The sequence below is a fragment of the Pelophylax lessonae genome (genome assembly GCF_965119305.1).
Source record: "Pelophylax lessonae genome assembly, chromosome: 8".
NCBI lineage: Eukaryota > Metazoa > Chordata > Amphibia > Anura > Ranidae > Pelophylax > Pelophylax lessonae.
This window is the reverse complement of record NC_138775.1, coordinates 5,831,234-5,849,758: the sequence shown is the minus strand read 5'-3', so window position 1 is coordinate 5,849,758 and position 18,525 is coordinate 5,831,234.

The window sequence follows — 18,525 nt, the reverse complement described above, 5'->3', positions numbered from 1 at the left end:
GCTGCAGGCAGGAGGAAGCATTTCCTCAGTCTCCCCTCCCCCAGTGATCAGACTGTACATTGTAACACTGTGAGCTTCTCACAATGTGCATTAGAAGCTACAGGAAGTCAGACAGAGCCCCGCCTCATTTCCCCTTTCCAGCCTGACTGCCCCTGGCCCCGCCCCTTGCTTTTTATTGGATTTCAGTTTTTTCAGTCATGGAAGCTCAGCATCACATGTGGGCATTCCCTTTGCAAATACAACCTGCTTGGGAACACCCACTTATTGACTGACACCCACCCATCAAGGTATTTTTATATTTGCATAACTCCTCCCACTTGCATCAGGACTGAGGGCTCTTGGTAGGAGTACTGAGACAGGGGGCTGTGATGTTGTCAGGAAGTTATATACAGCCCCTCCCACCAGCCACAGTTACATAGTTACATAGCAGGTGAGGTTGAATAAAGACAATAGTCCATCCAGTTCCCCCTGTGTAGGTGTGTGTGGCTGCAATCATCTCACATAGCCCTGAATGTTCTAATCCTTGAGATGTAAGTCTAAGAGTCTTTTGAAAGCCACCATACTTCCCGCAGAAACCACCTCTTGTGGTAGACAATTCCACAATCTTGTAGCTCTAACAGTAAAGAACCCCCCACATTGCCTGAGGTTAAAACGCTTATCCTCTAATCGCATTGTACGCCCCCAAGTCCTCATGCAATCCTTGTGACTGAATAGCTTTTTTTCTATGCTGAGATCACCATTGAGATATTTATAAATCTCTATCATGTCCCCTCTCAGGCGTCTCTTCTCCAGGGAGGATAAATCAAGCAATTGCAGACACTCTTCATAATTAAGGTCCTCCAATCCCCTAATTAGTTTAGTTGCCTTTCTCTGGACTCTCTCCAGCTCCAACACATCCCTCCTGAGGACTGGCGACCAGAACTGGACAGAATACTCCAGATGCGGTTGGACCAGAGTTTTATAAAGTGGAAGGATTATAGTCTTATCTCTGGAATACATCCCTTTCTTTATGCATGCTAATATTCTGCTGGCTTTGGCAGCTGCCGCTTGACATTGCATGCTATTGCTTGGTCTATCATCTACCAGGACTCCCAGATCTTTCTCCATTTTTGATTCCCCCAAAGGTTCCCCTCCTAACGTGTATTGTGCTTTTATGTTTGTAGTCCCCAAGGGCAAAACCTTACACTTCTCCACATTAAACCTCATTTGCCATGTCGTTGCCCACTCTGATTTTGTCCAGGTCATTCTGTAGGATATCTGCTTCATGCTGTGCAGTTATTGCCCTGCCCAATTTTGTGTCATCTGCAAAAACTGATATGGAACTACTGATCCCGTCCTCAATGCTGTTCATGAATAAATTGAACAAGGTTGGTCCCAGGACTGAGCCTTGGGGGACCCCGCTTACTACCTCAGACCAGTCTGAGTATGCGCTGTTTATTAAAACCCTTTGGACATGCCCTTTTAGCCAGTTCCGTATCCAAGAGCAAACCCTGCTGTCAATAACTGCAGACCTTATTTTATAAATTAAGCGCTTGTGGGGAACTGTATCAAACGCCTTAGCGAAATCCAAGTACACCACATCCACTGGTCTGCCCCTATCTAGCTCACAGCTTACCTCCTTGTAGAATGTTAAGAGATTGGTTTGACAAGAACGCCCATTAGTAAACCCGTGCTGATTACTGCTGATGATGTTGAGGTCTTTGGCAAACTCTACGATATAGTCCCTTATCATCCCCTCCAGAAGTTTACATACTATCGATGTCAGACTGACAGGCCTATAATTTCCCGGGACATGCCTCTGCCCTTTTTTGAATATCGGAATCACATTAGCTTTCCTCCAATCCCCTGGTACATTTCCTGTCATAATACTGTCAGCAAAGATCAGGAACAGTGGTCTAGATATAACCTTACTGAGTTCTTTGAGTACTCTCGGATGTACGCCATCCGGGCCTGGTGATTTGTTTGTGTTAATTTTATCCAGCCTTTCCCTGATTTCACCCTCTGTTAGCCATAGTGGCAAGTCCTGTGTATTACTACTAACCATACAGTCATGGTCAGTGTACCCCATACAGTCATGGTCAGTGTACCCCATACAGTCATGGTCAGTGTACCCCATACAGTCATGGTCAGTGTACCCCATACAGTCATGGTCAGTGTACCCCTCCTTTTCCTGTGTAAAGACTGAGGAGAAAAAAGCATTCAGCACGGTTGCTTTTTCAGTGTCCTCTGTAACCATCCTCCCATCATCGTTAATTATGTGTGCAATATGCTCTGCCCTAGTTTTTTTGCTGTTGATATATTTAAAGAATTTCTTTGGGTTCTTTTTACTATCCTCCGCTATTTGTCTCTCAAAGTTGATTTTAGCCATTTTGATTTTGTGTTTACTTTTCTTATTTGCCTCCTTGTATTGCTGGAAAGCCGATACTGTGCCCTCTGATTTATATTTCTTGAAGGTCATTTTTTTTCCCCTAATAAGTTTTTTAACGCTACGGTTTAGCCAGCCAGGTTTGGCTTTGTCTCTTCTAAATTTATTTCCCGCAGGAATGCACTGCAAGATACATTTGTTTTATATGTTCCTAAAGCATTCCAATTTTTCCTCCGTGGTCAGTGATCCCAGGGTTTGGTCCCAGTTTACCCTTTCCATCATTGAGCACAATTTGGGAAAGTTTACCCTTCTGAAGTTTAGGGTTCTTATGTTCCTTTCTTGCCTTGTTATATTGTTATTTACGCTAAATGTGATCATCCTGTGATCGCTAGAGCCCAGGTTGTCCTGGACTCCTACCTCCGAGATTAGGTCTGGGTCATTAGTGGTCAATAGATCCAGCATTGCATTTTCTCTAGTAGGAGAATCCACCAACTGAGACATGTAGTTATCCTGTAAGGTTTCCATGAATAGACAGGCCTTCTGTGAGCGTGCAGTCCCCTAAATAGGAGGATCCCTGTGTTCATCACTGACAGAACAGCGATCTGGTGTGTTTACAATGGCAGACTGCCGTTCTGTCTCCATGGGGAGCGATCACGGGTGCCCAGCGGTAATCAAGATCATCGGACACGCAGATAAGCTTTCCCTGTGGCGAATGGGCAAGCGCGTGCACCTCCGGCGGCACGCGCCCCCACTTGCAGTCCAGCGAAGCGACGTGCAGATACCGTCGTTTCACAGTTAGTAACAAGTGGTTAATAAGGACAGGTCTGAAAACATAGCAGACACTTACCATTGAAACCTACAGTTGTTATCAAGGAGAAACAATGGTCGGCGTTCCCTGAGCAGGTCACCACAGTGCTGCTACAACTTCCTCTCCCGGTGCAGGAGCTCTTCCGGCACTGCAGAGCCTCACCTAGAAGAATATATAGAGAGATTAGCCTCTAACTTCATCCACCGACAACACTCCGCCTCTCATCCACAGACAACACTCCGCCTCTCATCCACAGACAACACTCTGCCTCTCATCCACAGACAACCCTCCGCCTCTCATCCACTGACAACACTCCGCCTCTCATCCACCGACAACACTCCGCCTCTCATCCACCGACAACACTCAGCCTCTCATCCACCGACAACACTCAGCCTCTCATCCACCGAAAACACTCAGCCTCTCATCCACCGAAAACACTCAGCCTCTCATCCACCGACAACACTCAGCCTCTCATCCACCGACAACACTCAGCCTCTCATCCACCGACAACACTCAGCCTCTCATCCACCGACAACACTCAGCCTCTCATCCACCGACAACACTCAGCCTCTCATCCACCGACAACACTCAGCCTCTCATCCACCGAAAACACTCAGCCTCTCATCCACCGAAAACACTCAGCCTCTCATCCACCGACAACACTCAGCCTCTCATCCACCGACAACACTCAGCCTCTCATCCACCGACAACACTCAGCCTCTCATTCACCGACAACACTCAGCCTCTCATCCACCGACAACACTCAGCCTCTCATCCACCGACAACACTCAGCCTCTCATCCACCGACAACACTCCTCCTCTCATCCACCGACAACACTCCTCCTCTCATCCACTCACAACACTCTGCCTCTCATCCACTGACGCCCAGTCTGTCTGCCCTGATTCTGGAATGCCCCCTCCCCCATCCAGTACACAGTAATTATTGGCTTTGATTAAGCAAGCAGTCTACAGGCAGCCAGGCTGCCACCATTACCCCCAATAACATTATTATCATCACTAAGGAGACATCTACCCTGCCCTTCTACCTGACTATCAACCTGAGATATCCTAGAGCTATAGGTGGTACATGTGGAAATCCTTGGAGTCACAAGGATGTGGTATCTTAGGCACAGGAACAATGCCAGATATCTTCCACAATGCAGGGACCTTTCAAAGACTCAGGCTTAGGTAAAGACCCATCAAAGGACACCCTCCAGCTGGTCTGCACACTCCCTGGGCACCCAGGGGCTAATGTTATCAGGACCGGCTGATTTTCCTGCCTTAAGGCCAGCCATATGCGGTTTGAATGCTGAAGTGGCCAAAATCCAAATCGTTACCCACTTAAATACCAGCATTTGCACCCCCTTCCTGCCCAGGCCAATTCTTAGCTCTCAGTGCTGTCGCACTTTGAATGACAATATCGCAAATGTCGTGAAATGCAATTTTTTGATAAACAAATTAAAAAAGACCAAAAAAACACCACTTTTTTCTTAGTTTCTGTTACAACATTTTGCAAGAAAAAGGTAATCATTCTCCTTCACTGACGAGGCTGCACTGACGGGCAATGATAGGCTTCACCGATGGGCACTGATGAGGTGGCACTAATATCCAGCACTGATTGGCACTGACAGCTGGCAGTGATGATCACTGATAAGTGGCACTGATGAGGAGGCATTGACAGGCAGCACTGATTGGCATCAATTATGGGCACTGATTGGAACCACTGGTGGGCACTGATAGGCAGCACTGGTGGGCACTGATAGGCAGCACTGATGGGCACTGATCGGTGGCACTGATGATCACTGATGAGGAGGCATTGACAGGCATCACTAATGGGCACTGAAAGGCAGCACTGATGGGCACTGATTGGCATCAGCTATGTGCACTGATTGACCCAGACCCCAAACCCCCCCCCCCCGGGAGAAGACAATTGCTCGGCAGGAGGGAACCCGTGGCTGAAGAAAATAAATTTGCACCGTCTGCGGGCTGCCTAAGTCTCCTAACAACTGTCTGCTCACCTGATCAGCTGCAAAAAAAAAATTTGTACCTTCTCGCGGAAGAGTAGAGTTGTTTTTTTTAAAAAGAACAGCTGGTCGGGGTGTCCAATAAGGGGAAGCAGAACCCCCACTAAAGGAAGGAGGACATCTAGTATGAGGAGTGGAGGGTACATGCTTCAACACTGCTTGTCTACAGCTTCATGTTAAATTTGAGGGAGTTAAGGCAAGGGCTGCTGAATCAATCCTGTTAAAAAACCGGCTCAGATCATTTGTCCTCTCCCCCAAGTCCCTCCAACAACTGGCTTGAAACCTGTTATAGTTCTCATCACGTAGCTACAGAGGTTTCAAGGCCCCTGTGGCTCCCCTGTCACATTTGGTTCTAAACCTGGAAAGGAGGGGTGGCAAATAGAGGAACTGAACCCTTTATTTTCCTCCTATAGCCCCTGAAAGCCATTATATCCTCCTGTTCCTCTCGCCAGCATTTATTGGCTGCAGGAGGAAAATTGAGGGCATTGATTCCTTTATATGCCACCCCCACTGCCACTCCTACCCAGATTACTTGTTTCCTGCTGCCCCAGGCCCCCCTGGGTCCCCCTTCTCCCCACAGCACTTCCCCCCCTTCCCCTTTCTAGCCGGCTGTTGTGGGGGATGTTACAGGATGGAGAGTGGGGAAGGGGATGGTAAATGTGAAATTTACCGGACCTTTCCTTTTCTGAATGAACACAGTGAGTGATCGGTACGGATTACTCACTGTATCCATTCATAACTGAAGCATATATAAACTGTGTTTACTATGCATTTGTTTGTGAATGAATGGAAATCTCTGTAGAGAGTTAATCCTGTCCAATTCATTCCGAGCAGCTGAGGCTGCAGAGATGGAGATTGAGGACTGTGTCAAAGGTGAAACGTCAGAGGTCTGTTTAGACCCTGGATATTTATTTTCAAATAGTTTTATTTTTAAGTGAAATAGAGAAAATCATACAATTGAACATCATCAATGAATATACATGGAGTATAAACTGTTCAGAAAAACGCATAACAACAAGTGAGCTGATAACAGTGAAATCTTGAAAAGCGTGTTGCAACAGGAATGCCAATAACATGGGAAAAAACACAAGTTGTAAGAGTGGGTGAGCAAGTAAGATTGCAGGACATGGTGGTGGACACATGGGTAAGGGACCCAGTCACTCTGGATAAGCCGAGCATATATGGAGCTATAGTGGGTGACAGGGGAGGCAAGGAGGGGACCAGGGGAGGGAGGGGTAGGGTAGGACAAGGTATAACGGGTTCCCGGAGAGAGTCCCGGTTTACCCTAGTGGGCGCCAGTGGGCTCGCAGAGCATTAATGATTGGATCATTGCTTAAGCAAGTACAAAGGAGTCGTCAAAACCTGGGGGCAGGTAGTTGTTAATCCAAGGCCTCCAGAGTTTTTCATAGGGGGTCTGTTTGTCTAGGAGGACCGCTTCCATTTTAGCATGAATCATGGCTTGCATGACTGTTTGTCATTGCCAAGATACAGAGCGGGGGATTTCCAGGCTTTTGCTATGGTTTGTTTTGCGGTGGTTATTTGCAGGAAGAGTTTGAATTGACGGTGTGTAAGGTCCATTGGTTTGTTATTTCGAAGAGCAGTCGCTGGGTCAGGGGTGAGAGGCGTGTGAAAAATAGTTGATAAGATGGTGAACAGTTCAGACCAGAAGGCTTGTACTATGGGGCATTCCCACCAAATGTGTGCGTGGTTGCCTAGAGCTTCGCAACTCCTAAAGCAATGAGAGGGGTATTTATTTGGAGATCCTGGCCGGGAATAGGTACCACATGGTGAGTAATTTGTAGTTCATCCCAAGGGCTACAATATTTGAAGACGCAGATTTAGTTGCCTGCCATATTTGTATCCAGTCTGCGTTACCTAGGGTAAGATCGAGGTCCCTCACCCACTTAGTGGTGTACGTTGGTGGGGCAGCTGTTTGTGTAGTTAGGAGTTGGGCATAGATGTCCGAGATGAGCCCTCGTCTATGGGGGTCAGTCTTACCAGACCCCTGATATTTCATCAAAGCCCCCCAATAATAAAAATTTGAATTGTAAAAAAAAAAAAAAAAAAAAAAAAAAAAATTAAAACAAATTAAAAAAAAAAAAAAAGGTAAAAACTAATAAAAAATAAAACAACAAAAATTAAAAACTAGTAACACCATCCGCTACTCTACTGACAAAGTCCACTGCCATACTGCCACTGTCCTCTGCTCTACAGACTGACACCATTCACTCTCCTACTGACACCAACCTCTGCCCTACTGACATCATCCACTGCCCTACTGATACCTTCCACTGCCCTACTGACACCATCCACTGCCCTACTGACACCATCCACTGCCCTACTGACAAAGTCCACTGCTCTACTGACAAAGTCCACTGCTCTACTGACACCGTCCACTGCTCTACTGACACCGTCCACTGCCCTACTGACACCGTCCACTGCTCTACTGACACCGTCCACTGCCCTACTGACACCGTCCACTGCCCTACTGACACCATCCACTGCTCTACTGACACCGTCCACTGCTCTACTGACACCGTCCACTGCTCTACTGACACCGTCCACTGCCCTACTGACACTGTCCACTGCCCTACTGACAAAGTCCACTGCTCTACTGACACCGTCCACTGCTCTACTGACACCATCCACTGCCCTACTGACACCATCCACTGCTCTACTGACACCATCCACTGCCCTACTGACACCGTCCACTGCTCTACTGACACCATCCACTGCTCTACTGACACCGTCCACTGCTCTACTGACACCGTCCACTGCTCTACTGACACCGTCCACTGCCCTACTGACACCGTCCACTGCCCTACTTTCCACTCCAGCATCCTCCTCAATTTAGCTTAGCCTCTATAATCTTCCTCTTCAGGTTCCTCTGAATAATTTTTAACACTTCTAAAAACCAGCTTTTGGGGTTAAGAATATACTTCATATGCCAAGGTTTATTTGAATAACAATGAAAAATTCTTGTTAGGACAATACAATCCATACAGAAATGAATATAATGTGTTATGCACTCAGTAAGCCCATCCATATCCCTTCCATGTGGCTCACAGAGAGCATTCCAATACGTCACCTCAAAACAGCCCCACAATACTTCATATGACCCTTCTTTTCACCGATCTTGTGTTCACCAGTCTGTCTTCTAGGGGCACATAACTAGGATTGAGGTAGACCAAATTATGTTCTGATCTGCCCAAATATGGAAGAGGAGAAGAGCTGTATGCATTCTTCATATTGGCATACAGCAAATCCTATATTGTATCCTCTCTGGTTAGGCAGCTCACAAACTGTGTAATCTTAGTCAATGTTTTCTTCATGGTGACATGATTATAATCACCTGAGATTATGATAATGGCATTGGGATGCTTAATTGAAGATTTGCAAAAAACACCATGGATGGCATCACTTGCCATTGTTGGGTTAGCAGAAGGTGTAATGTAAACCACCACAACAATGTGCAATATCCCTAGGCAAATAATATGTCTGACGCCCTACAACAAATAATTGCATATCTGGACAGCAGCCACTTAACCTGACTTAGATTGCACCATCTATTGTTAACAAACATAACAAACCTCCCTCCCTTCCTCTTCCCACTCATTGTCCTGTCCCTGTCCACCCCAGCAATGTGGAAACCACTTACAATAACATTGCAACTGGGAATATCTCTGTGCAAACACGTTCCTGAAAATCACCCAATGCTACACCCACCAAACTCACATTGACTGTGAACCAACACCATTAGCCATCATCTACCTTATTCACCAAAGATCTCAAATTTCCCATGATAATGGGGGGCAATATATGGATTCAGCCCCCATTCACATTGACAGCGGCTTTGAAATAGTGCAACTTCATCTGAAATTTAAACAATTTTAAAGCTGCATCTCAGTGTGAATTCGGGTGCGACTTTGAAGACATCGTGCGGCTTGATGCACAGATATCTATTCAAGTCACACCCGAAATCACCAAAAGTAGTGCATGTACTACTTCATCAAATCAATGCAGCCCCGCAAAGTCAGCATCACACCCATTTTGAACAAATCGCATGACAAGTCGCTCCAATGTGAATGGGGGGCTAAATCTTCTCTGAATCAGTCAGCTCTGAACATAAACAGATGAGCGTGCGAGATCAGAAGACCCACTGGCGTTCAATCTCACAAGAGGCTCCTCATTCTTATCAGATCTAAATAATATGCAACTTTTCCCTAAGCATTTTTTTTTTTTTTTTACATTTATTTTAAAGCGGAGTTCCGGCCACGAAAAAAAATTTTCAATAAAAATACCCCCGGGACAGTCAGGGCTAGTACATTCCACAATGGATAGCCTCTGTACTGTCCCGGGTCGCATTTACCTTTTAGAAGAAATACTTACCTTGAAAATTTCTTCTCCAGCGTTGCCATCTCGGATGAGGGCAGCTGAAGCCAGCGCGTCCTCTTCTCCCAGAATGCCCTGCACCGGCCCCGCTCGTCACTTCCTCTTTGCATTGATTCCTGGGAGCTGACCGCCATCGCTCCCAGGAATCAATGCACCTGCACCGGCCCCGCTCATCACTTACGGTGCGGGCGCGTCATCCCTCCATGCCCAGAAGCTGTTTAGCAGGGAATGAGGCGCCCGCACCGGAAGTGACGAGCGGGCCGGTGCATTGATTCCTGGGAGCGATGGCGGTCAGCTCCCAGGAATCAATGCAAAGAGGAAGTGACGGCGCAGGCCGCGACCGCAGAGGGAGGAAGTGGAAGAAAGGTGAGTATATTTTTCTTCAATAACAAGGTAAGTAAACAAAAAAAAATCGTAACTAATCATTTCTTTTTCAGGTGACCAAAAGCAAGCGGATGGCCCAAAATCGATTATGTAGATTTTGTGGCCGGAACTCTGCTTAAACCACTTGCCGACCGCCGCAAGTACATATACTGCGGCGGTCAGCCCCTCACAGGCAAAGTGACGTATATATACGTCACTAGCCTGTGAGGCTCTGGGGAGCGAGCACGCGCCGCCGGAGCCGCGCTCCCACGCGGTCACGGACCCCCCCGCGCGTGTGACCGGCGGACCCGATGTCCGCCGGTCACTCTGCGATCGTCGCTGCAGAGGGAGAAAGTCAGGCGGCTAGTGTAAACAAGCCGCCTGTCATTCTCCCGTGTAGAAACAATGATCATACGGTTCTACTATGTAGGACCGTTGATCATTGTTCCTACAGCTCAAGCCACAGCCAATCACAGTTAGAATCACGCCCCTAGGGACACACACAGCCCCTCCCTCTCAAATAAAGTTAACCCCTTCACTGCCAGTGTAATTTTACAGTAACAGTGCATATGTATAGCACTGATTACTGTAGAAATGTCACTGGTAACCCCCAAAGTGTCAAAAATGTCAGTGAAGGGTCCGATCTGTCTGCCGCAATGTTGCAGTACCGCAAAAAAAAAAAATAAATAAATAAAAAAAAACGCAGATCGCCGCCATTACGTGTTAAAAAAAAAAAAACAACAAAAATTTCAAAAATCTTTCCCTTTGCTAGTAAACGCGATAACTTTTGCGCAAACCAATCAAAATACGCTTTATGCGATTTTTTTTTACCAAACATATGTAGCATAAAGCAAATTTGCCGAAAATGTTAAAAAAATTTAGATTTTTACATTTTTTTGGGGGAATTTCATTGAAAAAAATGTGAAAAATATTGTTATTTTTGCAAAATTGACACTATTTTTTTGTTCATAGCACATGATAAAAAAAAAAAAAAAAAAAAAAAAAAAAATCGCACAGGTGATCAAATACCACCAAAAGAAAGCTCTGTTTGTGGGAAAAAAAGGACGTCAAATTAGTTTAGGTACAGCGTCGCACGACCGCGCAATTGTCCGTTAAAGTCACGTAGTACCGAATCGCAAAATACCCCCTGGTCAGGAAGGGGGTAAAATCTTCCGGGGCTTAAGTGGTTAAGGAAATAGGACAAAATAAACAAAAAAAAACAACCACTGTATTCTATTGCAGGATGGGAAATGGACCAAAAAATATTCCTATAGTTTCTCACAGGTAACAAAAGTTTGCCAAAAAAAAAATCATATTGATAAACAAAGTCAATATTTGTAAAGTATATCGTGTCTTCTAAATATTTCTACAATGAACTAAAAATAACAGAAGAAGAGTTCTGGGCTCTCAGTTTGGTGGAATGACTTTCTACATTGTTTCTTCTAAACTGCAACATGGAATGAAGTCAGAATCATTGAAACATTTTAATTTCTTCCTGGCAGGAGATTCAATATAAAGTAACAAATATTCAGGAGAATGAATTGGAATGAGAAACAAAGTCAGTGTGCTGCTAGTATAGATGTAGGATGGACAATGGGGGAATGTTTATAGAATGGATTTGTAATGGGAGAAGAAGACAAGGAAAGATGTATAATAAGGAAATGTTCTTACTCACCATGGATGAGGAGGAGCCCCAGGATTAGGAGAGAGAGAGCGATCGCTGCCTTCATTATGATCTCCTGCAGTTTCTGCTATGAACTGTGTAAGGGTCCGGAGTTCCTGTACTTATAGGATGGGAGGCGGGGCTATGTCATTGTTGTTAACATTATGTATGCCACTTCTGGCACAAGTTGTGTGGCAATGTATTATCAGAATTGCTAAATATAATCTGCTCACTTCCTTGTTCTCTATTTACTGTACATTGTAGAATAGAGGTCACATTTAAACCAAAAAACAAAACAAAAAACAAACAATGACTCCAACAGATTGCAAAACAATTGACAAGATAAAGGGAGACAGCAAAGTTACTATTCAAATGAATACAAGAGGGTTGGGAGGGCTCTGCTCAGGAGAGCTTCGAATCTAATCATGTGTGACAAATAATCACACTTGGATCTCTTTTTCTTTACAATGGTTAAGGCCTTTACCTACTGGGATGGAAAGATAAAGGAAAAACTACACAATGCTACAGAGATGTGGCCAATAGGGATGACCTAGCCGTTCGCCTGGCGGTCGGTTTGAGGCAAACTTTGCTAGTTCGCAGCCCACCGATTTTGCGAACACATGGTGTTGTTCGCGGCGGCCATATTAGTTGACATTGGGGAGAACTTTGACCCATGACAGCCATCAGGTGGAACGGGACAGCCAATTGAAACATTTCAGCACATGGACATGCCCCCTACCTCATAAATAGACCTGAGCTGTCGGCCATTTCACATTCTGCTTTTTGTCAGTATAGGGAGAGGTCTGCTGTGTGCGCCAGGGACAGATCGTCAGTGACACAAATCGCTCTGTTAAGGTCCACAAAAGTCCTTTTAAGGGCTGGTATTTGGTATAGGTCTACAGTCTCTTGTCAGTGTAGGGAGAGATCTGCTGTGTGCACCAGGGACAGATCGTCAGTGACACAAATTGCTCTGTTAAGGTCCACAAAAGTAATTTTAAAGGACTGGTATTTGGTATAGGTGTGCAGTGCACTATATAGGGGTGTAATCCACGGTATAATATACTTTGTAATATAGAAAGCATATTATAGTGGATTTGTATTGTGCACTGTGCAGCATTGTGACTGGGCGTTGCTGCAGCAATACTACAAAAAGTGACAATAGCACTTTTAATGTATTATAACTGGTGTGATAGACCAGTGCCCCCCCAATACCACATATTGAAGTGGGGTGTTATCTGAGTATACTTTTATAAGTGTATTTGTGTCCTGCAACAATATTGCCTCTTTTGCTGCACTTACTCTGCTACACACAGTGCCAAACTCACTAGCCAATTTTTTGTACAACTGGTGTGATAAACCAGTGGCCCCCCAATACCACATATTGAAGTGGGTTGTTATTTAACAGTATACAGTACTAAAGCCCCGTACACACGTACCGATCGTCGGCCGAACGATCGGCTGTCTTTTGTCCAGGGCTGTCGTGTCTGCTGAAAAATGCAAAAGACTGCACACGAATTTTGTCAGCCAACAGCAGCCGACTGCAGAAGTGATGTCATGTGATGGTTAACTTTCCGTGTGTTTTTTCTTTTCTGAGCATCCCCAGCCTTGCAAATCTGCTGATTGTCGGCCGAAATCTGTACTGACTGGTGAACAATCGGCCGTTCTGGTGTCGGCATACAAAAATTTTAATGCTTGCACGACAGATTCTGTTCGTCCAAAAGTGCGCTGTCGGCTGTCGGAAGCATCATACTAACAAGCCGAAAATCGGCCGATCATTCGGCGGCCGAACATTTTCGGCCGACAATCGGTACGTGTGTACGGGCCTTTAGAGTGTGTTTTAGTCCTGAAAAAATTTGGCCTCTTTTGCTGCGTTAACTGTGCTACACACAGTTACAACAGTTACTAGGCAATTATTTGTAGAACTGGTGTGATAAACCTGTGGACACCCAATACCACAGATTGAAGCGGGGTGTTATCAGAGTATACTTTTAGAATAGGAATTTGTGTCCTGCAACAACATTGCCTCCTTTGCTGCGTTTACTCTGCTACACCCAGTCCCAAACTCACTAGCCAATTTTTTGTACAACTGGTGTGATAGACCAGTGGCCCCCCAATACCACATATTGAAGTGGGGTGTTATCTGAGTATACTTTTATAAATGTATTTGGGTCCTGCAACAATATTGCTTTTTTGCTGCACTTACTCTGCTACACACAGTGCCAAACTCACTGGCCAATTTTTTGTACAACTGGTGTGATAAACCAGTGGCCCCCCAATACCACATATTGAAGTGGGTTGTTATTTAACAGTATACTAAGAGTGTATTTTAGTCCTGCAAAAATTTGTCCTCTTTTGCTGCGTTAACTTTGCTACACACAGTTACAACTGTTACTGGCCAATTATTTGTAGAACTGGTGTGATAAACCTGTGGCCCCCCAATACCACAGATTGAAGCGGGGTGTTCCAGATATACTGCGCTTCTATAGAGACTTTTGTCACAGAGTAATTTAAAAAATAACAGGCAGAGGAAGAGGCAGGCCCTTACGCAGGGGTGGTAGGGGTAGGGCCGGAGCAGTAGGCCGGAGCCAAAGTGTGTAGTTTCAGAAGGTGCGTTCGATTACGTCAAAGGACGCACCAGACTTGGTTGAGTGGCTCACTCAGCCTTCCTCTTCAGCACCCACCTCATCCTCTCTATCTGCACCCTCTTCACTCCCTGCTGTGTGCACCCCCAAAGACACCACCACCACCACCCCCACCACCATATACCCTCCGCTTGAGTCACTGGCATTATTTTCCAAACCATCACAAGACATTTGCAATGTGCAGCCATTGTTGGCATCGGATCAGGAAGAGGAGGTAGCAACAGCCGCCTCTCAGCAGTCTGACGACAGTACCCAGATCAGCCCAAGGAGGTTGGTCCCCGCTGTTGCTACTCCGAGATCTCGAATGTTAGTGGTGGGGAAGGTGACGTGGATGAAGATGTGTCTATGGACGTCACATGGGTGGCCACAAGAGAGGAAGGGGAGGGGAGTTCAGAGGGAGAGACGGACCAGCAGATAGGGAGGAGAGGCAGGCGGAACTTGCATTGCACAAGAGGTACAAAGCAGACTGCAAATGTATCAGGAGCGAGCCATCAACCATGTACAGTCACATCTGGCGCTCCCAGGACGCCTGCACATAGCTCCGCAGTGTGGGCTTTTTTTAATGTGTCCAGTGCTGCCATCTGCAGCCTTCAACACATAAGTCACGGTAAGCCCAAGACTCACCTAGGGACCACCGCCTTAAGAAGGCACCTGAACTCCCATCACCGAGCCCAGTGGGAGCAACACCGTCAGAACCCACAAAGCCACACTCCAGGCTCTCACCGTCCAGCCTCTTCTCCTTCTCCTCTCTCCTCACAATTGTCCTCCACTCCACCTTCCATCATGCCGTCCTCACGTTGTTCTGGAAAAAGGCAGGCTTCTGGGGCCCAAATGTTGGAGTGGAAAAAAATTATGACGCCGGATAACCCTCTTGCCCAACGTTTGACTGCTGGATTGTTGGAACTTTGTCATGTCTTTTGTGGCTGCAAATTTGACCTAAAGGTTTTTAAAGTTCGCCTTCCATTAAAGTCAATGGGGCCCCGCCGCAAACTCTTGGTTCACTGACTTTTGAGAAAATTTGCGGCTGACGTTCGCGAACCGCCCCGGCCGATGTTCGTCCATCTCTAAAGACCACAACATACAGGGGTATACAATGTACGGTTAACAGCAAAACATACACACACATCATAGGTTGAACTGGATGGACTGATGTCTTTTCTTTTCAACCTCACAAACTATGTAACAATTGCTCTTATAGGGTGTGAGATTTGCATCAAATGTAGAGCTTTAAGGACACCGCCACTCGCTGTTTCTTCTTTAAGGGCTTTCTTTGCCCATGTTTATTGAAAGAAAACTCGGTACAGAAAACAAGTGTGTCCCTCGCAGGGGGTTTCAGCATTTGAGTCCTCAGAAAAATAAATGATTATTCAGCCCTCCTGGCTTGAACTTGCAGCACTGCTGCTCTGGCCTTAACACTTCAGGCCCTTGTCTGTCTCCTACAGACTTAGCTCACCCCACAGGGTGCACACGGATCGCAACCTCGTGCTGCATTGCCGCCTAGGCTAGACCTCCTGTCTGCCGGGGTGGAGCAATGAACCATGGTCAGGTCATTATTAAAAGCCCAGCACACACCTGACCAATTATTATGCTGGCTATACTGAATAGCTGGACCCAGGATTGGAGATTTCATCCCACCCGGATCACTTAGAAATCTCCAGGCTCCAGGTCCCAAACTGGACTTTTTAAAACACTGAGGAAACTGAAAACACCTGCCACATATCCTCTCCACCTGTTTCGACCCCGGAGGGGGAGTAACACACCAGCCTTCCTTCTTTAACTTGGCACCTCTGTGCCAGCTATCACTCACAAGGGTGAAACCCAGTCCTATCAGGTGACTTTCCCTATGTCCCCCTGCTACACTAACTTGGGTCCTACAAAGACACCCCTGTGACTTTTTACGAGTGCGCTTCCAAAAGCGCCATCTGCCTATTTTCCTTGGGGCCACACTTTTAAACACTTCAGTAACAGGCATGGGGTCTTTTATTTTGGAATTAAACTCTTTAATCGCAAAATACCCCCTGGTCAGGAAGGGGGTAAAATCTTCCGGGGCTTAAGTGGTTAAGGAAATAGGACAAAATAAACAAAAAAAATCAACCACTGTATTCTATTGCAGGATGGGAAATGGACCAAAACATATTCCTATAGTTTCTCACAGGTAACAAAAGTTTGCCAAAAAAAAAAAATCATATTGATAAACAAAGTCAATATTTGTAAAGTATATCGTGTCTTCTAAATATTTCTACAATGAACTAAAAATAACAGAAGAAGAGTTCTGGGCTCTCAGTTTGGTGGAATGACTTTCTACATTGTTTCTTCTAAACTGCAACATGGAATGAAGTCAGAATCATTGAAACATTTTAATTTCTTCCTGGCAGGAGATTCAATATAAAGTAACAAATATTCAGGAGAATGAATTGGAATGAGAAACAAAGTCAGTGTGCTGCTAGTATAGATGTAGGATGGACAATGGGGGAATGTTTATAGAATGGATTTGTAATGGGAGAAGAAGACAAGGAAAGATGTATAATAAGGAAATGTTCTTACTCACCATGGATGAGGAGGAGCCCCAGGATTAGGAGAGAGAGAGCGATCGCTGCCTTCATTATGATCTCCTGCAGTTTCTGCTATGAACTGTGTAAGGGTCCGGAGTTCCTGTACTTATAGGATGGGAGGCGGGGCTATGTCATTGTTGTTAACATTATGTATGCCACTTCTGGCACAAGTTGTGTGGCAATGTATTATCAGAATTGCTAAATATAATCTGCTCACTTCCTTGTTCTCTATTTACTGTCCATTGTAGAATAGAGGTCACATTTAAACCAAAAAACAAAACAAAAAACAAACAATGACTCCAACAGATTGCAAAACAATTGACAAGATAAAGGGAGACAGCAAAGTTACTATTCAAATGAATACAAGAGGGTTGGGAGGGCTCTGCTCAGGAGAGCTTCGAATCTAATCATGTGTGACAAATAATCACACTTGGATCTCTTTTTCTTTACAATGGTTAAGGCCTTTACCTACTGGGATGGAAAGATAAAGGAAAAACTACACAATGCTACAGAGATGTGGCCAATAGGGATGACCTAGCCGTTCGCCCGGTTTGAGGCAAACTTTGCTAGTTCGCAGCCCACCGATTTTGCGAACACATGGCGTTGTTCGCGGCGGCCATATTAGTTGACATTGGGGAGAACTTTGACCCATGACAGCCATCAGGTGGAACGGGACAGCCAATTGAAACATTTCAGCACATGGACATGCCCCCTACCTCATAAATAGACCTGAGCTGTCGGCCATTTCACATTCTGCTTTTTGTCAGTATAGGGAGAGGTCTGCTGTGTGCGCCAGGGACAGATCGTCAGTGACACAAATTGCTCTGTTAAGGTCCACAAAAGTAATTTTAAAGGACTGGTATTTGGTATAGGTGTGCAGTGCACTATATAGGGGTGTAATCCACGGTATAATATACTTTGTAATATAGAAAGCATATTATAGTGGATTTGTATTGTGCACTGTGCAGCATTGTGACTGGGCGTTGCTGCAGCAATACTACAAAAAGTGACAATAGCACTTTTAATGTATTATAACTGTTGTGATAGACCAGTGCCCCCCCAATACCACATATTGAAGTGGGGTGTTATCTGAGTATACTTTTATAAGTGTATTTGTGTCCTGCAACAATATTGCCTCTTTTGCTGCACTTACTCTGCTACACACAGTGCCAAACTCACTAGCCAATTTTTTGTACAACTGGTGTGATAAACCAGTGGCCCCCCAATACCACATATTGAAGTGGGTTGTTATTTAACAGTATACAGTACTAAAGCCCCGTACACACGTACCGATCGTCGGCCGAACGATCGGCCGTCTTTTGTCCAGGGCTGTCGTGTCTGCTGAAAAATGCAAAAGACTGCACACGAATTTTGTCGGCCAACAGCAGCCGACTGCAGAAGTGATGTCATGTGATGGTTAACTTTCCGTGTGTTTTTTCTTTTCTGAGCATCCCCAGCCTTGCAAATCTGCTGATTGTCGGCCGAAATCTGTACTGACTGGTGAACAATCGGCCGTTCTGGTGTCGGCATACAAAAATTTTAATGCTTGCACGACAGATTCTGTTCGTCCAAAAGTGCGCTGTCGGCTGTCGGAAGCATCATACTAACAAGCCGAAAATCGGCCGATCATTCGGCGGCCGAACATTTTCGGCCGACAATCGGTACGTGTGTACGGGCCTTTAGAGTGTGTTTTAGTCCTGAAAAAATTTGGCCTCT